At 37.6% G+C, this 20,410-nt stretch overlaps 1 pseudogene; it reads right to left on the bottom strand.

Annotated features, from left to right (window-relative positions):
- Window positions 1–19,441: 19,441 nt before the first annotated feature.
- LOC118608096 lies at window positions 19,442–19,559 on the bottom strand (annotated as a pseudogene).
- Window positions 19,560–20,410: the final 851 nt, after the last annotated feature.

Here is a 20,410-nt window from a genome sequence, read left to right as displayed (position 1 = left end):
TCTACTTTTGTTATTCATTTCTTATTTCATTACATTACATTATAATTAGATAATTCTTTCTGTACATTTTTGATATTTAAAAATATATTTAGTTTCTCCTTGGCTAATCATTGTGAATGCTTTATAGTACCTGATAATAAGATGTATTCTCAGTTTTTAGATTATGGAATACAATATAGATATTAAATAAAACCCCTTAAAATTTTTTGTTAGAACTGTGATCTTTTATTTAAAGACTATAGTCTGGGGTTCTAGGGCTATTCCTCACTTCCAGATTGGTTGCTGTTTCCAGGATATTTTGGTAGGCAAAGCAAGGAAATATATGTATTTGAGAAGAAGAAAAATATATCAGAAATTCATATTATCATTTTACATTTAAATATAAGATCACAGGGTTTTTACTTAATTTCTTTGATTTTGTATTTACATATCTTTTTTGTCTGAAAATCTTGGTTCCTATCAACATTCACGCAATTCCTTATTTGCTTTAACTATCTATGTGTGTATATCTACATATATTTATCTAAAAAATAATTGCCAAATAGCAATTTGTGTTAAAATTTTAATAGAAAATAGTAAACAAAACATTCATTAATAATCATATTGTTCATTCTGGGTACCAGGATTTTTTTATTGTCATAAAATTGATTTACTGGATCAGCAAAGTAATGAAGTTCATGCATGGACTATTATTAGTGTTATAGAATATAAAACATAATACAAATGTATGTCTTATATTTATGAAAGTCCAGAACAGTTGTAATATACACCATTATTTCATATATAATTTAAAAAGAAAAAATACTGCCAATTAAACAATGACATGTTTTCTTATTATGTGGATTTTTAATTTTATATTTATTGAAACTGCTGGTTTAGACTTAGTTATGGATTTTTACCACACATCACTCTTGCGTAGGACTTAGATCTGCAATTTTTTTCATTTTTTTTCTTTTTGTTTTGAATAGGTAATACATGCACATGGTTCAAAAATTAAAACATGGTGAAAAGTAAATACTGGCAAATATTCCTACTTCCGTCCCCATCCACCTCATCCACTCTAACCCTCTGTATATAAACATCTTTGTTATTTTTCTTGGTCCTTCCAGAGTTTCTCTAAGCAAAATAAATAAATAAATAAGTTCAAATATAGAGAGTAATAAATCATAGTACATAAGTACAATTATATCATGACAGGAAGTTAATAGATATAAATATTACATTCATAACATATAAAAGATGATAGGTCAAGGTGCTCACTCAGTAGACTGGTTAAAATTAAAAGGACTGACAGTACCAAGTATTGGTAAGAATGTGAAACAACTGCGTCTCTCATACACTGTCTGTGAGATTTTAAATTATTACAACCAATTGGAAAGGCTGAATATTTGCCCGCCCTTTGACCTAGCAATTTCACTTGTATTTACATACATTACAGAAATGGGTACACATGTTTACCAAAATACATGTATTAGATTGATCATAGAAATATTATTTGTAATAGCCAAAACCCAGAATCAACCCAAATTGCCCATTAACAAAATAATGAATAAATAAATCACAGTATATTTACCCAATGGAATACTAAACAGTGACAAAAAAAAAGGATGAACTACTGCTACCCACAGCATAGGTGAATTTCACAAACACTGTTTTGAGCCAGACACAAAAGACTACATACTATATAATTAGATATATACGAAGTGCCAAACAGACAAAACAAATCTGTGATAATAGAGGTCAGAATAGTGGTTATGATCGGGGATGGGTATTGACTGGAAAGAATGTATAGGAAAAATAAGGTTGGGTCTGGAAATGATTAAATTGCCTTGAAACTCTTTGAGATGCATTTTATCTAGATGTAGAAAGAACAGACATTGTTTTCTGTAATCATCGACCTTTAGTTTCAAAACAATAGGTTGTACCTATGACAATCTCCTAAGGTTCACCTTAGGAGGAATTTAGATAGGCTTATCATTCTCTCCTGGTTACTAATTTAGTCAGAGGAGCTTAAGCTCCCTTTTCTTGCCTCAATGAGTTACCACTACACACTGCCAGAATGATTAAAATTAAAAAGACAAACAAAACCATATATCTGTTCTGACTGTGATTCACATACTGGGCCCTGGAGGATGAGAGTTTTCACTCTTAGACATGAACACACTCCTCTCATGGCCCATCCAGGTGAGAATGGGTGGGCCTCTGCCAGAATGGCCAACATTCACCACCACTGTCCAGGACCTTCACAAACACCCTGAGGAAGAAATTGGAGTCTCAAGAGGTGGGGAACATAATCTTAGAATCCTTAACACCTGCTCGTTGATGTTTGTTGTCCATGAGACTGTGGATACCCACTTGGGACACACTGTGTTGGGGGACTTGAGATTGTCTTCAGCAGCAAGAAGTTAATTAACTCTGGGCTAGTGAGCCATCCCCAAACCCCTGAGAGTCTCCTAATAGCCAGAGAATACAAACTCTATCCTCCATACTTTATTTACTTATTTATTTGTTGTGCGCTAAACACTGGTGATACAGTAGTGAAAAAGAAGACAAAAATTGCTGCTCACATAAAGCTTATATTTCAACGGGGAAGACAAACAATAAGTCGATAAACAAATAGGTAGACAAGAAGTAATTGAAGGGGAACTAATATATATATTCACACATACATATATAGAAGGCTATAATTTTAAAATTCAGGATGGTAGTTTTATGACTTTGGGAAAGAAGGTCAAGAAAGGCCTCTCTGCAAAGGTGACCTTTGAGCAGAGCAGGAGGGACCAGCAAGCCATGTAGGTAACTGGAACAAGAGTGTACCAAGCAGAGGAAAAGCCAAACACAAAGGCTCGAAGCGGGAAATTACTGGGTGCCCCTAGGCAATAGGGACACCTGTTAAAGAGGCCAGCATGGCTTGAGGGTCGTGAGTGGGGTAGAAGGTCGACTGGAAGGAGAGGATGTCAGTAATGTGACAAAGAATCAGACCTTATGGGGCAGGAATCAATATGCCTTTTCTGCAGGCATCATCACACTCAAAGACCCTTGTAAGGTCTGGGCCTCTTTGCAAAGTTTGAAGCCCAGTGAGGTTCAGGTTGCTGATTCTCTCCAGCAATGTTAGGAGGAGCATGGCTTGAGGTGTGTAACTTTTGGTTGAATGCTAAATTCAAAGTTAGAATAAAGGCTGCATACAAAATATTGGGTCTTACAGAGAAAGACAAATACTGTATAAGCTCACTTATATGTGGAATCTGAAAACGTCGAACTCAGAGAAAGAGTTGAGTAATGGTTACCAGGGATTGAGGGTAGGGGAAATGAGGAGATATTGGTCAAAAGGCAAACTTCCAGTTATAAGATTAATAAATTCTGGAGATTTAATGTACAGCATGGTGATTATAGCCAATGATACTATATTATATACCTGAATGTTTCCTAGAGAGTAGATTTTAAATGTTCTTACCACAAAAAAAGACATGTTAATTATATGATGGAATTAGAAATGTTAGCTCACACTATTGTAATAATCATTTTACAATTTATAAATGTATCAGATCAACACACTGTATACCTTAAACTTACACAATGTTACATGTCAACTATATTTCAATATAGCTTGGGGGGGGAAAGAGGTAGCAACTGTGAAAGGTAAAATGATACTGGCTTTCTATGTATATTTGAATAAAAATTGTTCAAAATTACTACTAAAAAATTGGGTGTTATAAATTTGTCACAGATGAATCGATCTATCTAGCTAGCTAGCTAGCTAGCTATCATCTATCTATCTATTTTGCTAAGCCCTGAACCTATATCTCAATATACAGATGAGGAAAATTAGGCTCATAGAGCTAAAGTACCTTCTGCAAGTTCACATAGGTTGAAAGTTGGAATTTGAACCCAGATCTAACTACTAATCTCCAAGAATGATAAAGAAATTCTAGGCAGAGGGAGTGGCGAGTGGGAAGTGATTTGCTGCCTTCTGTAATCTGTACATGGTGCAGGGGAAGGGAAGGCAGGCACCAGAAGCTGGGCAAGGGCCAGTCACAGAGTACTTGTAGACCCCGCTAAGAAATTGAAACTTTTCATTGAAACTAATGGAGAAATAATCCTTTATTTTAACTAATGAGAATAACATAATCACTGCATATTTTTAGACGATCAGTCTGATGGCAGTGTGGAGCGTGGCTTTAAAGAAAGAGAAAGAATGGAATAAGAGAGACATTTAGGATACTACTGGGAAAGTTCAGGTAGAAATGTAATAATAACCTGAAGTAACAAATGTGAGGACTGGAGGTTGAGAGAGATTTTAAGAATATAATCCTGGGATTTGATGACTGACTGCATGTAGAAACTGAAAGTTACAGAGATAACATGAGATCTGTTTTGAGCAAGATTAGTTGACATCCAGATAGAGACATCCACCAGGTAGTCAGATAAGGGAGTTAAAAGCAGCATTTTCCAAAGCAGTTGCCAAAAAATAATAGTTTTCTAGGGCATTAGCAAATGTTAAAGGAAAAATTAAGGAAAGGGGCTCCATGTAAAAGAACTTAGTAGAAAAGTTTAGTTACACAAAATTAAACAGGTATAGAGCATTTAATATGCTAATGTATATTGCAAATTTCCAAGAGTAAGGGAATTTCCTAAAATTCTTTCACTATGGACCTGTTTTTCTTCCCATAGAGTATCTTGGGTGTTTATGTTGCAAAGAAACCTTTCTGAAATTCTTGTTTTGAGCCTGGTGGAGAATAGTATGGAAAGCAACATGGGAGCACTCTGTATTAATATGGCAGCTGAAGGCATAGTAATGATAACATCCATGAAGAGCATGTAGTGTGAGAAGAAATGATGGCTGAGGATAAAGCCTGAAGGCAGAAGCATTATCCTTCCACCTCCTCAAAATAACCACTATCTCTACTTGCTACATCTTACATTCATTTTGTCTGTGCTGAATTTTAATAATTGGAATCATATAGGACATGCTATTTGGTGTCTGGCTTCTTTCACTTAACATCATATTATAAAGATTCATCCACATGGTTGCAGATACCTGTAGTTTGGCTTTTAGTTGTTGTCTAGGATTTCATTGTGTGAATATATTACAATTTATCCATTCTGTTGTTGATAGACATTTGTGTTGTTTCCAGGTTCTTATTTTAATAAAGAACATTTATATGCATGACTTTTGGTGCATGTATGAGTGCCTTTCTGCTAGGTATATGACTAGGAGTAGAATAGCTGAGTCATAAGGTATGCATATGTTAAAATTTAGTAGATAATGCCAAACCATTTTCCAGAGCCATTGTACATTCACTAGCAGTGTATGAGTGTTCCCATTGCTCCATATTCTCACCAACACTTGGCATTGTTAAATGTATTTGTAAAGGCATGTGTTACATATCTCTAGTTATTGGTAATAAGCGAGCTTTTCTGAACTATCATGGGTAGTCATGGCTAGGGATGACACTTGAATGGCACTGTGTTATTGTAAAAGTTGGTGATAAAAAGCGACCCTACCCAGATCTCTCTGATTCTGCAGGTTTATATGGGCTCAGTTTTTCATTACAGGCTTTCCTTAGTAATTGTGTTTATTATCCTCGTAACTATCATAGACTCCCGTAACTACAGCAGGTCTTGGGAGTGGTGACCCCGCTTCTATTCTGGGCTTTATCTCACAATATGAGAGATTCACATGCATTAATTCATGTGCATTAATTTGCATGCATATAAAGGGTATGAGTCCCCCACTCTCCATTAATTGAAACTTTCATATACATGGTTCTATGAAACACTATTGCCTGAAATTATATCTTACTCTTAAATATTTGACTACTTTGATTCCAAACATCATAGTCTGCATATCTGATTGTCCTCCAAACACAAATAGTATTCTGGCTGACAAGGGAAGAGTTTTGAACAACCATCTTCCTGGGGCAGCAGGAGGAAGAGCTCATGCTAAGAGGATTCCAGCCTCTCCAGGAGCATCAATGAGAGCCAAGGCTGTGGGGTGTTGGGGCCTACAGCTAGTAGAGTGCAGTGCACCCTCTGTTGCCTCTGAGTTGGGCCAGACCTCAAATAAGTGCTGGCTCCCATCTGTTTTTCACCAGTTCTCCTATAGTATTTTTTATTGAAACATATTTGACACATAACATTGTGTTCCCTATAGTTTTATACATTGAGTTTAAATTTAATAAGTTAAATAGTATTGTTACTATTTTCTCATATAATTCTCATAACCCTATTGCATGTGCAAGTTGTTATTTTAAAAAGTGTTTTGGAAGAATATATCAATAGCCTTTTACAACTAAAAGAAAAAATGTCTATAATGAATTCGCACCAAACATGTTATCTTTAGAAAAGTCTCTAGCATTTGGCAAGAATTTTTTATAGGAAATTTCATTAGCTGGGAATGAAAAGTTCAATAAAGAAGTATGATTTTCCTTTTGAATCTTATAACTTTTTTTCCAATGGTAATTTCAATTATTGGAAGTTACAAAATTTAAGATTCTTAGAGATTAGTTATCCTAAAATTTTTCAGAAATAACAAAGTCTAAAAAATCGGCATATTCCTTCTGAAAATACAAAGAAATGAAACCTCTTTCTTCTTTCTTTATTTTATCTTACCTTTCTTTTCTGGTCTCATTCTTCCCATTTACTCCCATACCTTTTACCTTCCTCTGTTTTCTAAGGTGTCCTTATAAGAAAATTTTGCTTTATGAAAATATTACCAGCAATACAGTTTCTTTTAATCTAGTTTAATTTAAAACCTGAGGAGAGTCTAGATTTATTCTGCAAAGAACTAAAAAGTAACCACGTGTTAAAAATTGTATATGTTTGTATAGTAATATTGATTTAAATATAAGTCTTTGGCAACAGAAAGCTGTTTTACTTATACCACTTGAAGTGTCACAAAAAGCGACTATGAATACATAGGATAAATATTAGAATGCAAAGGACCTTTAAATTTAAATGTATAAGATTATTCTATCTAAAAACATAAAGAGTATACCCTACAATTATCCTTTTATTATAATACTGGAGCTAAATGTGGAGCCCTTATTTAGCATTTATTCTGATTTTACCTATTTGCCTCTACATTTTTGTTAGGGAAATGCTAAAGTTGTAATAATGGCACGTGAATAATAAGAAAACATTTATTTTCATGTTCTAATATTTTAAATAAAATATTTTTTATTTGAACCACATTAAGTAAGATTTAATAAGACAAACATAACAAATGGTGCCATTTAAAATTCTCTTCACTAGTCATTCCTATCTAGGCTACCATTTTCTGTAAAATGCTAATCAGTTTCTAAGCTACAAGACTTGCATATTCATGTATTAAACTGTAGGCAAATGGCTCTGATGTGGTGTCTTGGCCACATTGTTTTTCTCCTTTTAGGTCACATAACAAAAGCTTGACCGCAGTCACCTGAGTCCCAGCAGAACGCCCTGTGATCCTTCCCTGAAACACAGCAGTCTTGTGAGAAACTGTCACACGTCATTTCTCATCTGCCTCCCTATGTCCCAGAAGCCTTGCTACCTTGCTGGAGACTCTCACAAAGCCATTTCTCATCTGTCTTCCCTGGTTCGAGTAAGGCATGGAACTTTCTGCTTCAATACCTCCCTTAGGGTACAGTTGCAAGCATCTATGTTAGTCTATAAAACTGCTGGCCATAGTTTAGAATATGGTTCTCAATGACAATGTGACCCACCACACATGCTTTCTGTCATTTGGCCTCTCTAGTTCAGTGTCATCCTATAGGACTAAGCATATGGAGAGTGACACAGTAATGATCTTGCTTTTACTGTTATTATAAATGATAAATCCATATGGTTCATCGTCTCTTGCTGGTTTACTCTATAGAAATATGATAAGCCAACTTAACTGCATTAGTGCTTAGGGACTATTTGAGTGCTTGACAAATTGGCACCCAATGTGGGGCCAATAAAGTCACAATACCTTTTTAGAGAAAAGACGTAGGGGCCATCCATGCAGGCCAAGTCGGGGGTTATGAGGAGACAACCCCCCTCCCATGGTCTGACAATGTATGCCCTTTCTCTTTCAAGGCACTACCACCTGTAAAAAGCACTCATGGGGAAAATCCCTTCCCCCTCAATTTATCATCGATGGGTAAGTCAAGATTTAGTACAAGCACCTCTATTCTCTGATGTCTAAAGCTTTCACTGTATAGATGATATCTTGTTGGTTGGCAAGTCAGAAGCCTTAGTCTCAGCAGCCCTAACTATGGTGTTGTGAGGAAGGAAAATAATTTTTCCTCCCACCGTTTTAAAGTTCCTCTGGCTGGATTAATAATCAAATTAACATGAGACAGATTAACAGGAGAAAATGACCAAATTTAATATGCATGTACACATAATAGTGCCATAAGAATATGGGATCCAAGGACAAATCAGGCAGTTAAGGGTTATGTGTAACCTTGAGCTAAAGAGAAAGGGGGGTTGTGGTTTGGGATTTCAAAGGGCAGGAAGGCAATTCACATGGAGATAGAAAAGCAAATGTTTGGTAAAAAAAAATGTTTGCTGGCCACCTTTAACAATGAGACACAGAGAGGACTTTGATCAAAGGGGCCTTGCTACGATCCTCCCTGTCCATTACCCCTGGTTTATATAATACTATAGTTAACTATGATGATATATCCCTTTCTAGAGAAGATCCTCTAACTAAATTCCTTTTAGGCAGTTAGGGGAAAAAGGAAAGATTTTTTTTCTGAGTCATTCATTTTCAAAAAAATAAACAGAATCGATATGCCAAAAGGCACATTTTGGGGTAGCAAACTGTGTTGTCTCACTTTTACTAGCAGGATCAACCCTAACAAAATCCAGAGTCCTAATTGCTAAGTGAAGTTAACTTGGATCTACGTGGGTGGATTTACAGCGCTCAGTCTCTCTGGAAGCCAAGGAACAAAACCTACTGTCTTACAAAGTACAGGACTCTGTGTTTCTGATACAGAAACCATCACTGCCAGACTGTAACTTCTGGCAAGATCTTATGATTAAAGAGTTCCCATTACACTGGGCATTGGCCTCACCTGCTCCTAATAGATTGCTATCAGACTTGTGACATCCTCTCAGGTTATCAGTGGTATCTCACCACGGTTGATATTTGTTTCAATTTCATCATGTTTTACTTGATGGACACACACCTGAATGATCATAACAGATATTGCTAAAAGTACTGAAATAATAGTTTTATGTGTAATACTTCTTCTTATTGTATGAGATATTTCCAGTGGAGAAATTCTATAATTAAAATAGTAGCCAAAGGATAAGACACACCAGGAGCCCACCTAGCTTTCCCAGACCAACTGTATGTTGTCGCTAAAATAACATAAGACGGGAAGGGATGGCTGGTCATCGTATTAAACACCTAATAGAGATGGAAGTACTTTTAAAAAAAATTCAACAGTTTGCCCTCCCACTTAGGCCAGTCAGGCCTAATGAGCTTTCTGAAGTACAAGTGTCAGTGACTGATAATTATGTAGACTGAAGCCTGTGGCAATACAGTTTTTCTTTTTCTTTTTTTAAAAAAATAAACAGAGAGCTATGTCATGTTATGCATTGGAAGAGTAAAAAGAGTAAAAAAAAGAATAAAAGAAAAGTCAATTCTTCAATTGCTATGAAAATACAATTACTATGGAAAAGCAAAGATTAAAATAGCTAAAACCACTTTGGAAAAAGAAGAAACAAGCAGGAGGAACCACTCTATTGAATATTAAGTCTTATTACATAACTACAGGAATCAAGAGAGTGTGGTATTGACAGGAGGATAGACACATAGATCAATGAAACAGAATAGAGAACCTAGACATAGACCCACACAAATATTCCCAACTGAATTTTGTCAGGGAGCAAAAGCAATTCAACAGAAGAAGCTTAGCCTACCCAAGAAATGGTGCTGGAACAAGAGGATATCAATGGGGAAAAAAAGTGAACCTGGACTGAACCCTACACCTTATACAAAATCACTTAAAATGGATCACAGACTAAATGTAAAATGTAAAACTTTAAAACTTTTAAAATAGGAGAAAATCTTCAGGACATCAGGATAGACAAATAGTTCTTTTTTATTAATGACAACAAAAGCACAATCCATAAAAGGGGAATGTGACTAACTGGACTTCGTTAAAACTAAAAATGTTTTCTCTGGGAGAGACTCTGTTAAGAGAATGAAAAGACAAGCTACAGTCTGAAAGAAAATATTTGCAAAACATATAACCAACCAAGGATGTATGTTTGAACTATATAAAGAAGCCTCAAAACTTAACAGTGAAAACCAAACAATCCAATTAGAAAATGGGCAAAAGACATGAAGACACTTGTCACCGAAGAGGCTGCAAATAATGGCATTGATATCTATTAGTTATCAGGGAAACGCAAATGAAAACCACTATGATATATCCTTACACACCTATCAAAATGGCTAAAATAAACAATAAATACTAAATACCAGACAACACTAAATACTAGAGAGGATGCAGAGAAACTGGATCACCTATACATTGCATGTGAGAATGTAAAATGGTACAGTCGCTCTAGAAAATAGTTACAGTTTTTTATAAAACTCAACATGCAACTACCATTTGACTCCACATTGGATTTCTGGGCATTTATCTCAGAGAAATGAAAACTTACATTGACACAAAAACCTGTACATGAATGGTCTTAGCAGCTTTGTTCATAATGGCTAAAAACTGGAATCAGCCCAGATATCTTTCAGTGAGTGAATGATTAAACAAACTGTGGTACATCCATATGATGAAGTAAACTTGATGATAAAAAGAAACAAACTGTTGATAAATATAACAACTTAGTTGGATCTCAAAGAAATCATGACATGTGAAAAAGAGCCAGTTTCGAAAGGTTTCATATTGTATGATTCCATTTATGTGACCTTTTTTTTGCACTATTACAAAATAAACTTATTTGAAGAGAAACTGTTTTATAAAAGGTCAGAGGCAATTTGAGATCCCATTATGTAACATTCTTGAAATAACAAATTACAGAGATGGAAAATGGATTAGTGGTTGCCAAGGGGACAGGGATGGGAGAGGGGGACTATAAAGGTATAGCATAGGGCTCTTTGCGCTCACGGAACAGTTCTGTGTCTTGACAGCAGTGGTTGTTACATGAATCTACAAATGTGATAGATTTGCACAGCACTACACACATATACATACGAGTGCATGTAAAGCTGATGAAATCTGAATAAAGTTGGTGGATTACAGCAATGTCAATTTCCTCATTTTGATATTGAACTATAGTTATGCAAAAGCTGGGTAAAGGATACATGGAATCTCTTTATATATATTTTTGCAACTTTATGTGAAATTATTATTATTTCAAAATTAAAAGTTTAAAAAACTACATGGAGAGCTAAACTGCTCAATGAGCAGAGTTGCTGACTGTGGCACTTGCCCTGGACTCATGGATAATAGTCTGACAGCAAGGCTGATAGAGTATCAGCCTCTATGGAGACAAGCAGTATGGCAGCAGGTTGCACAAAATCTATTTCTCTGTTTGTGACTCATATGGATAGATGCCTATGAAACAGGACCATTTCAGGATGCCCATCAATGATCAACAAGCTGATTAAGCCCTGTGCTGCTTGGGGAGGAATCATGGATGCCTGGACAAAGCACCGCACAGGGTATTATAATAACCCAGCTATGATTTAGGGCTGGGCCCCAGAACAAGGCCTAGTGATTCCAGCACACAAGGCCAAGGAAACACAAGACTGCCGCTTACCCGGTTGAGTGACAAAGAAAGTTTCAGGGCACGTACTCCAAGGCACTATACCTGGCCAGTCCTGACAATAGACCCTCAAGTCCCCTTCCCTCTCTTCATCTTAATGTCAGCAGGCACTGACTACAGTAGGCACCTTTTTTTCAGGGCATGGCACTGCCACCCTGTCTGCACAGCTGGTGGGGACATGCTGTTCAAGGACTCCTAGGTGGACTGGGCTATATTTTAGATTTCCCAAACACATCTAATCACCACCAAATGGTGCTGTCTTTTAGCAAAAATTACCAGGCAAGGGGCCGTTCAGTGGACACTTCATGTGCTGTACACCTCCAAGTGCAAATGCTATTAAAAAAATAAAATGCACTCATGAAAGAAAAAAAAACTAAGAAAAAGATAAGTGGTCCATTAGAGCTCAGCTCCTAGTAGGGCACACATTTAAAATAGGCAAAATGAACTCTAGATGGGGCAATTCTCCACATTTGGAGATAATGTTTAATTATAAAATTGAGGGAAAGGGGAAGAGGCCCTGACTACATAAAGAGGCTTTTTCACTCTATCTTTTCCCTTCCATGTCTACCTGCAGGAAGCTGGGTAACTGGACTTGGTGAGTAGCTGAGAAAAGATGGGAGGTAGGAGACAGTAATCTGGTGTTTCTTTTCCAGCCCAGTTAGGCAGATGGTCTGGGTGGTTATGGAGACTGATGACAATGATTATACCTGTAATCATTGTCATCTAAATTGGTCTTCTAAATTGGTCATGGAGTGGTACACACCTCTGAGGGTGGGAGATGGTCTACCTCAGGATTAGCCTAGATACATGGCGTGGTTTAGTTGTGGGAGAGATTAGATATGAGTACTTCGGAGACTGGACATACTATCACGCAGCTTCAAAAGGAGAGTGACAATCTTGGCTGGTGTGAAAGAAACCCCTTAAACCTGGGGGTTTAGTGTAGTGGGGTGTGTGGGGGACCATTAGGTTCTCTTGTCTCTTGCCTGCAGGACACCTAACCTGTCCTGTCATACCAGAATGCCATGGTAACCTTGTCCTAGACCCCAAGTCAACAAAATGCTGCTGCTGAGGTCACTGCAAACCTATTAGCAGAATCATTCCCCCAAGGAGGCAATGGCGAGGAGCTGTGCTGGCTAGGGTAGTCTGACTGTTTTTTTCAGAACCACTTCAGCCTGCTTTGCAGGAACTGCTTAACTCCACTCAAAAGACTTTGTCTATCATGAGGAATTCAAATTGGTTTATTCCTGTTGTAATAAATGATTACACTTCTGCTGCCCTTAGAGGGGACCATTTCTAACACAGACATCAGGCCTGTATTTGCTTGCCACATACAAACCAACTTAAACTCTCTAGTGTGACTGATGATGGACAATCCCATTGGCCTGTCTCCTTGTCTGGAGATTAGTTAGGTCAACAACAGCCAACATCAGATAAATACAAATTATCGTACCTGTCTTATAGATCAGGAAATGGAGACACTGAACTGGAAGGTGACTTGTCCAAAATCTCAGGTGTGGAGTTGGGACTGGCAATGTCCCTTTCTTCCACAAGCTATATAGGAGCTGGAGTAAACATTGACAACTACAACTCAGAATATGTTCTTACTCTTTAGTTTACAATTCTTTTCCTTTTTCAAAAGTTAAAGCATAGTATTACATTAAACAAAATCTTAAAGCAGGAAAATAGATGAAAATGTTTACCCTTATGGAAAATCTATGCCGTACAAATGAGACTAGATGAAATTCTCCTGCAATGTCACCAACACTAATCAATAACACTGTTAATTGTTTTAGTGCAAGAAGTGGTGTGCAAACCACAGTCTTCTCACAGTGCACATACATAAAGGGCACCCTTTGCCTGCACACTGGTGTTCCTGCATTTGGAATGACTTCTTCTTTGTATCTGGCTGCCCTCCCACTCCCAATGTCTGTTCTGAGGCTGTCCATCCCATCCCACCTGTTATGTATTCAGATGTATATTTGGGTTTGTGGGAGGGGATTAGTAAGAGAACCAAAAGCTTATTTTATTTGCAATTTTTGATTACACACATTAATCAAGCTTATAATTGCACCATAGTTACATTGCAACCTATGGGTAGTTATATAAGAAGCAAAATGCTAGAAAGATCTGGATTCTTCACCTGGCATTACTATTTCTTTTCTGAGTTCCAGTGTGGCTACTTAAAAATTCCCTACAATCATTGTGAAGTACTTTGATTAAAGTAGTAGTACCATGCTGACTTCTAACATGTTCACTTATATCTTTTTTTACAGCTTTTTTCCCTGTTTAAATTTTTATTTTATTTTAATTAGTTTCAAGTATACAGTACATTGGTTAGACACCTATATAGTGTGTAAAACGGTCCCCCCCCAATTGCTCCTTCCCTCCCCTGACTCTCCACCTAGATAATATATTAATGCTAACTGCACTCCCTATGCCGTGCTCCCTATATCCATGTCCATTCATCAGCTACTAATTTGTACTTCTTTAACACTTCACTCCATTCTCCCAGCCTCCAAAACTCCCCTCCTCTCTATCAGCAAATTGTCCGCTATATTCGTGAGTCTGTTTTTGATTAATTTGTTCCTTTCGTTCCTTAGATTCCACATATAAGTGAAATCATATAGTGTTTATCTTTCTCTGTCTGACTTAAATACCTTCTAGGTCCATCAAAACAATGTTTTTCCATCCCCTTCCTTTTAGTCCGTGTGTGTCTTTTAATCTGAAGTGAGTCTCCTGTAGGCAACATGTAAGGATCTTGTTTTCCTTTCCATTCATCCATTCTTTTGGTTGGATCACTTAATTCTTTTCCATTTGAGGTACTTATTGATAGAAATGTAGTTATCATTCTTTATTCTTGTTTTTGAACATGTTTTTTTCTTCTTAAAGAAGTCCCTTCAAGATTTCCCGTAATACTGGCTTGGTGGTAATAAATTCCTTTAGCTTATTTTTGTTAAGGAAGCTCTTTATCTGTCCTTCAACTCTAAATGATAGCTTTGCTGGATTAAGTATCCTTGGTTGTATATCCTGTGTCTTCATCCTATTGAATATTTTTTGCTAAGCCCTTCTGTCCTGCATAGTTTCTTTGAGAAATCAGCTGCCAGGCTTATGGGTGTTCCCTTATATGTAATTATTTGTTCCCACCTCATCCCCACTTCCACCCCTGACCTATGGATGTTGCCATTTCCACTTAAGAATTGGATCCCTGAAGGCAGGGCGTCTCCTCCCACACGCTCATGGCATGCACCCAGGGCCTGGCACCCCCGGGGCCTGGCACCCCTGGCACACTTGGGGGGCCTACTGCACCTGGTGTATGGTCCGTGGCTCCACCTGGAGCACGAACCCAGGACCTTCTGCGTGTAAAGCAGACGTGCTAACCACTACACTATGGAGCCACCCTCTCTTGCTCCTTTTAATATCTTTCTTTGTATTTAAACTTTGACATTTTAATTATGAGGTGTCTTGGTGTGGGCCTCTTTGGATTTCTGATTTTTCGAATTCTCTGAGCTTCCTGGGGTTTTATGTCCATTTCCTTCACCAAGTTAGGGAAGTTTTCCATCATTATCTCTTTAAACAGCTGTTCAAGATCTTGGTTTTCTTTAGTTACACTGATCAGATGAATATTTGGAGCCTTTATAGTGTCCCATATTCTCCTTAAATTATTTTTATAGTCTTGGCATCTTTTTTCTTGCCATTCTGATTGAGTGTCCTGATTGGCTTTCCTGTCCTCTAGATAGGGCATTTGATCTTCTTCTTTATTGACTTTGTTTATTCCTTTGCTTATTCCATTTAATATACTTCTCATCTCAGATAATGTGTTCTTCTGTTCAGACTGGTTCCTTTTATAATTTCCATTTCCATTTTTATGTTTTTTATCTCTTTGTTGAAGTTCTTGCTGAATTTATCTACACTTCCCAAAAGTTCACTGAGCATCTTCATAATCAGTGTTTTGAACTCTGGATCTCTTAGATTACTTGACTCCATTATATCTGGATCTCTGTTCTGTTCTCTAATGTGGTTTCTGTTTCTGTGCCTTCCTGTTTTGGCTGCCTTTCCAAGTCTGTTTCTGTGTATTAAGCAAAGCACCTAAGTCTCCCAGTCTTATTAGCGTGGATTTGTAAAGTCAGTGTCCAGTGGCACAGTCCTGAGAGGGGTTCAGAGGCAGGCCAAACCTAGCCCAAGCCTTTACCCCTCCAGGATTCAGCAAGCAATCCACAGATGCTGTGCTTATAGTTGCCTCAAAAGGCCACACCAGAAACTGAGGCCAGCTGCCTCCAGTGTGAGTCTAGGCACTGCCCAGCAAGGAGCTCCTGACTATCTGAGGCTATACCAGGATGTGGCGTGGGTGGGGCTAGGGTTGGGGGAGGCGGGGTTTCCAGGAATCCTTTGGCGGAGCGACCTCTGCTATCCAGTTTGATGACATCATGGCTATGGGGACACTGTGTCTCGAACTGGGAGCGGGGAGGGCTTAACAGGGAACAATGGATACTGTCAGCACTTCTTTACAGAGCGAATCTCACCTAGGTGCTCACTCAGACCATGTCTCCCTGTAAGTCCCTGGTGCCCCTTGTGCACAGCTGAATCGGCACTGGTGCTCAGAGTGAGCAGATCCGTCACCACAAAAATCTGCTCACAGACGCAGCCCCTTTAAGAGATTTTTGCCACTGCCACTCCCTCAGCCTCCATCTCAGCTACTCGAGACCGGGCAGCCCCACATCATTGCCCCGTGCTACCTCCTGCCATTGCAGGGTGCTTTCTTGGATTTCTCCCTAGTTGCATGGCTTGTTCATCAAAATCCCAGGTGATTTTTCCTTGCTGCTGCTCCTTGTTTCCATCACAACTTTGATCTGGTCGCCAGAGGGATGAACAGAGCCTCTATCATTTTGGTTCGCCCAACTTATGTCTTTTTAAATCAAATTAACTTTAACAATTTATGTTCTTAAAGGAGAATGTTTATGCGATCACAAATTTTTTTTTCTAAGTTATTGCTTTTCCCCTTTACATACTAGGGTCAGCGCAACAAAAACAAAACAGTGTTACTGAATTTTACCTTAATCTTACCATTTGGTGGAGACTCTGGGCCTGAGACCTGATCTTCTCTTATCAAAAGTTTCAACCTGAAACCTTCTAACTGTGATATCCACAGAGGCTGAAAGAGCCTGGGAAAGGGGCCGCCTCTCTGCCTTGTGATTCACTCTTATTTAGCCCTGTGTCCACCATTGCCACCAGTGGTAAATGTACCCTATACTTAAGACTGAGAACCATTTTATTTATATTTTGAAATGTGTAGCAATTTAAACATGTTAAGTAAATAACATCCATTTGGTATATGGATAGGGAAAAAGTAGTGAGAGTTATAAATGAATTACTGAAGTTTTAATATGTTTTATATGTGTGTCATATGTATGTCATATGTGTCATGTAATGTATACAACACAAAATCCAAATGTGTGTGTGTGTGTATACCCTGAATGTTAAAACTCTAGAAATTATGAAGATAATATCACAGTCTCTGGATTTCTTTTTTTCTCCCAGATTCCAATTACAGTTAAAATCTTTATGACACAGTGAATTGAGGAGAAGTCAACAGGAGAATTAGTCTATAAATTAACACACTGCACACTAGCTTCAGAGAATTAAATTCCATGGCCCTTTGCACACTGCTCTTTTAAGCACCACCTGGATAGTAAGCTGGGATTCAAACAAATTCTCTTGACTTCAGTCTTAAGTGGTTTACACTATACTATGTGCATAGTAACTGGAAAAAACATCAATGATAATGAAAACATATGGTGATGGCAACCAAAATCAATTTATTCCATAGTGTTCACACAATATAAACATGTAAAAGAAAAGACTTATTCTGAACACATTTTCGCTGTTACATAATTATATGCTGCTATTGGTGAGTAAAAAGAAGGGCAATTATGGGATCTTTCAGTTAAAAATATTGCCCTGTAGTGTCAAAAATGAGGTGGGGGTGGTAGGGGTGGATACTAACACCCTAAAGTTTAACATAGATCAATCGGGTGTAATCAAACCATGTTAGTATAGTCTATTAAATCCAAATGTTCACCACCTTGAATGTGCCCAGTCTTGTCTGATCTTGGAAGCTAAGCAGGGTTGGGCTTGCTTAGTACTTGGATGGGAGACCACCTAGGAATACCAGGTGCTGTAGGCATTAAAAAAAATAATAATAATAAATCCAAATGTTCAAAAGGCCAACCTTAAAATTTGTAAAAATGTTTCAACCGTCCTTTAGAATCCATTAAATAAAAATATTCACTGAATGTTTGCTTAAGATGCAGCAAATGAGGGCTGTAACGCAATAGGTAGCCAGCCCTCTGCCTCCTTTCTCGTGCCACCTCTCAGAGCAGCCAAGTCACTCTATCCTTCTATGAGGCAAGTAGTCATCAAGAAACAAAAAGTATGTTCACAAAATCCTCCAACTCATCTTTTAACTTTTTACTTGACGAAAACAAAAATACGGCAATTCACATATTTAGACAATTTTATCATTATCACTTAGAGGAAAGGCCCATTTTGGTCTAGCAGAACTCTACAGAAAGCTCTTGTATTTGGGAAAGTGAGGAATATTGGGAGCTGGCAGGCTACTAATCTGATTAATAAAATGCTACCTTCATACCACACTTGGATGGCTAATTTTTCAAAGAATGTGAATGCAAAAATAACACTAAATCTCAATATAATTTAAGCTTTATTTCACAATTAAGAAAGTATGTTACAATCCAGTTGAGCCGCAGGTGTCAATGTTGCATCACTTTGCTAATAAACAAAGATCCTTTCTGTACCACAAACTGTTCCCAGGCTGTTTCACAATCTTTGTTGAATGCATTAGGACTTTTTGAGTGATAAAAAACAGTTTTAGTCTTTTTTAATCACTATGGTCTTTAAGAGTAGCAAGTTATTGCACTGTGCTTCCAAAAAAGTAGTTGGGAATAACAATATAGCACAACAAAAACTAAATTATTTTCAAGGACTAAGGAAAGGAATGTGTGGTACATGCTACACATTATCTGTTAAAGTAGCCAACAGTGGCAAAATATCTTTTTTGGGGGTGGGGAGGTAGACATCCTTACAAACAAAGGAGAAAATTTTATTTTTCTGGGTCTGAGTACAATAACAAGAACAAGGAATAATATGTCATAACAAGCAAAAAAAAATGGGTTATATGTCTTGTGAATCAAACCTCCTGTGGATTCTCACTAAGAGAATTACCACGAACAAGAAGCTAAGTTTGACAGAAGCATGAAAAACAGGGAATAAAAAAAGCAGGAAGCATATTTGAAAAGCCACAGAGTGGCTTTACCATGGCATGGTGTCAGAATTTTAGGAGTGACAGAAAAAGCAGGCAGACAGATGGCAGAGATATTTGCTGGAACCCTCAGGCCATAAGGAAGAGTCTCAAATATGTTATCTTTGCTCTTAAATACTTCTGTGGCCATAGTTCTCTGTCTGTGAGGAAAAGCTCTGCTAGCCTTTCAGACTGATGAAATCTGGTTTTCCTGCTTAGGGAAGTATGGGAGGATTAAAATGGAAATGCCTAGGATTTTTCTTTCTCTCTCTCTCTCTTTCTCTTTCTTTCTGGAAATCCTTGGTTGACCTCACAGATTGTAAGGACCTTGTCAGTTTACAATCCCTTATTTTTTATTTTTTACGCCTACAGCACCTGGTCTTCCTAGTGGTCTCCCATCCTAGTACTAACAAGGCCTGACCCTGCTTAGCTTCCAAGATCAGATGGGATTGGGTTTGTTCAGGGTGGCATGGCCGTAGACTTAGGATTTCTTGATGAGAGATCTCTGCTGGGACATTCAAACCCAAAGCATCATTTTTTCAAAATATTTTCGAAGAGCAGTTATTTAGTATTTTCTACATGATTGTTCAGATGTTATAAGAAAAGAGCCTCTAAGAAACATCAGCTACTGTGACATTTCAGGCCACTCAACTTTCAACTCATCCCCTGGTCCTTAGGAAGACACAAACAAAATCATGCTCCCTGGGATCAACATGGACAAGAGGGATTCCTGCCTTCTGTGGATTATTCTTCCCTTTTTAAAGAATTTATTTTTCAATTTCAGTTGACATACAATATTATATTAGTTTCAGTGAGTAGACATTTATATACCTTACAAAGTGATCACCCTCATGAGTCTAGTACCCATCTGACACCTACACAGTTACTTCAGTGTTATTGACCCTATGCTGTGCTTTACATCCCCTTGACTATTTTTATAGCTGGTAAATTTGTACTTCTTAATCCCTCCTCTTTTTTTCATCCATTCCCCTTAACCCCCTCCCATTTGGCAGCCACCTATTTATTCTCTATGAGTTTGTTTCTGTTCTGTTTCTTCATTTTTTTCTTGAGATTCCATATATAAGTGAAATCATATGGTATTTGTCTTGTGGAGCTTTCTTTTAATATGTATTTTCACAGCTCATGAGGGACACAACAGTAAAGCTGGCAAATTCACCAGGAAATACTGGTACATTTCTAATACCACAATAAAAACTGTCAGAAAGTCATGGAGAGAAGAGATTTATGCATGTGTCTTGAAGACGTCATGGCCTGAATACATAACTAGCTGTCTTAGTAACTGACCCCAAGAAACCTCAGGTTTGCCATGTT

The sequence above is a fragment of the Rousettus aegyptiacus genome, unplaced genomic scaffold (assembly GCF_014176215.1).
Source record: "Rousettus aegyptiacus isolate mRouAeg1 unplaced genomic scaffold, mRouAeg1.p scaffold_m13_p_9, whole genome shotgun sequence".
In the NCBI taxonomy this organism is placed as follows: Eukaryota; Metazoa; Chordata; class Mammalia; order Chiroptera; family Pteropodidae; genus Rousettus; species Rousettus aegyptiacus.
This window is presented reverse-complemented; position numbering and strand designations above follow the sequence as displayed.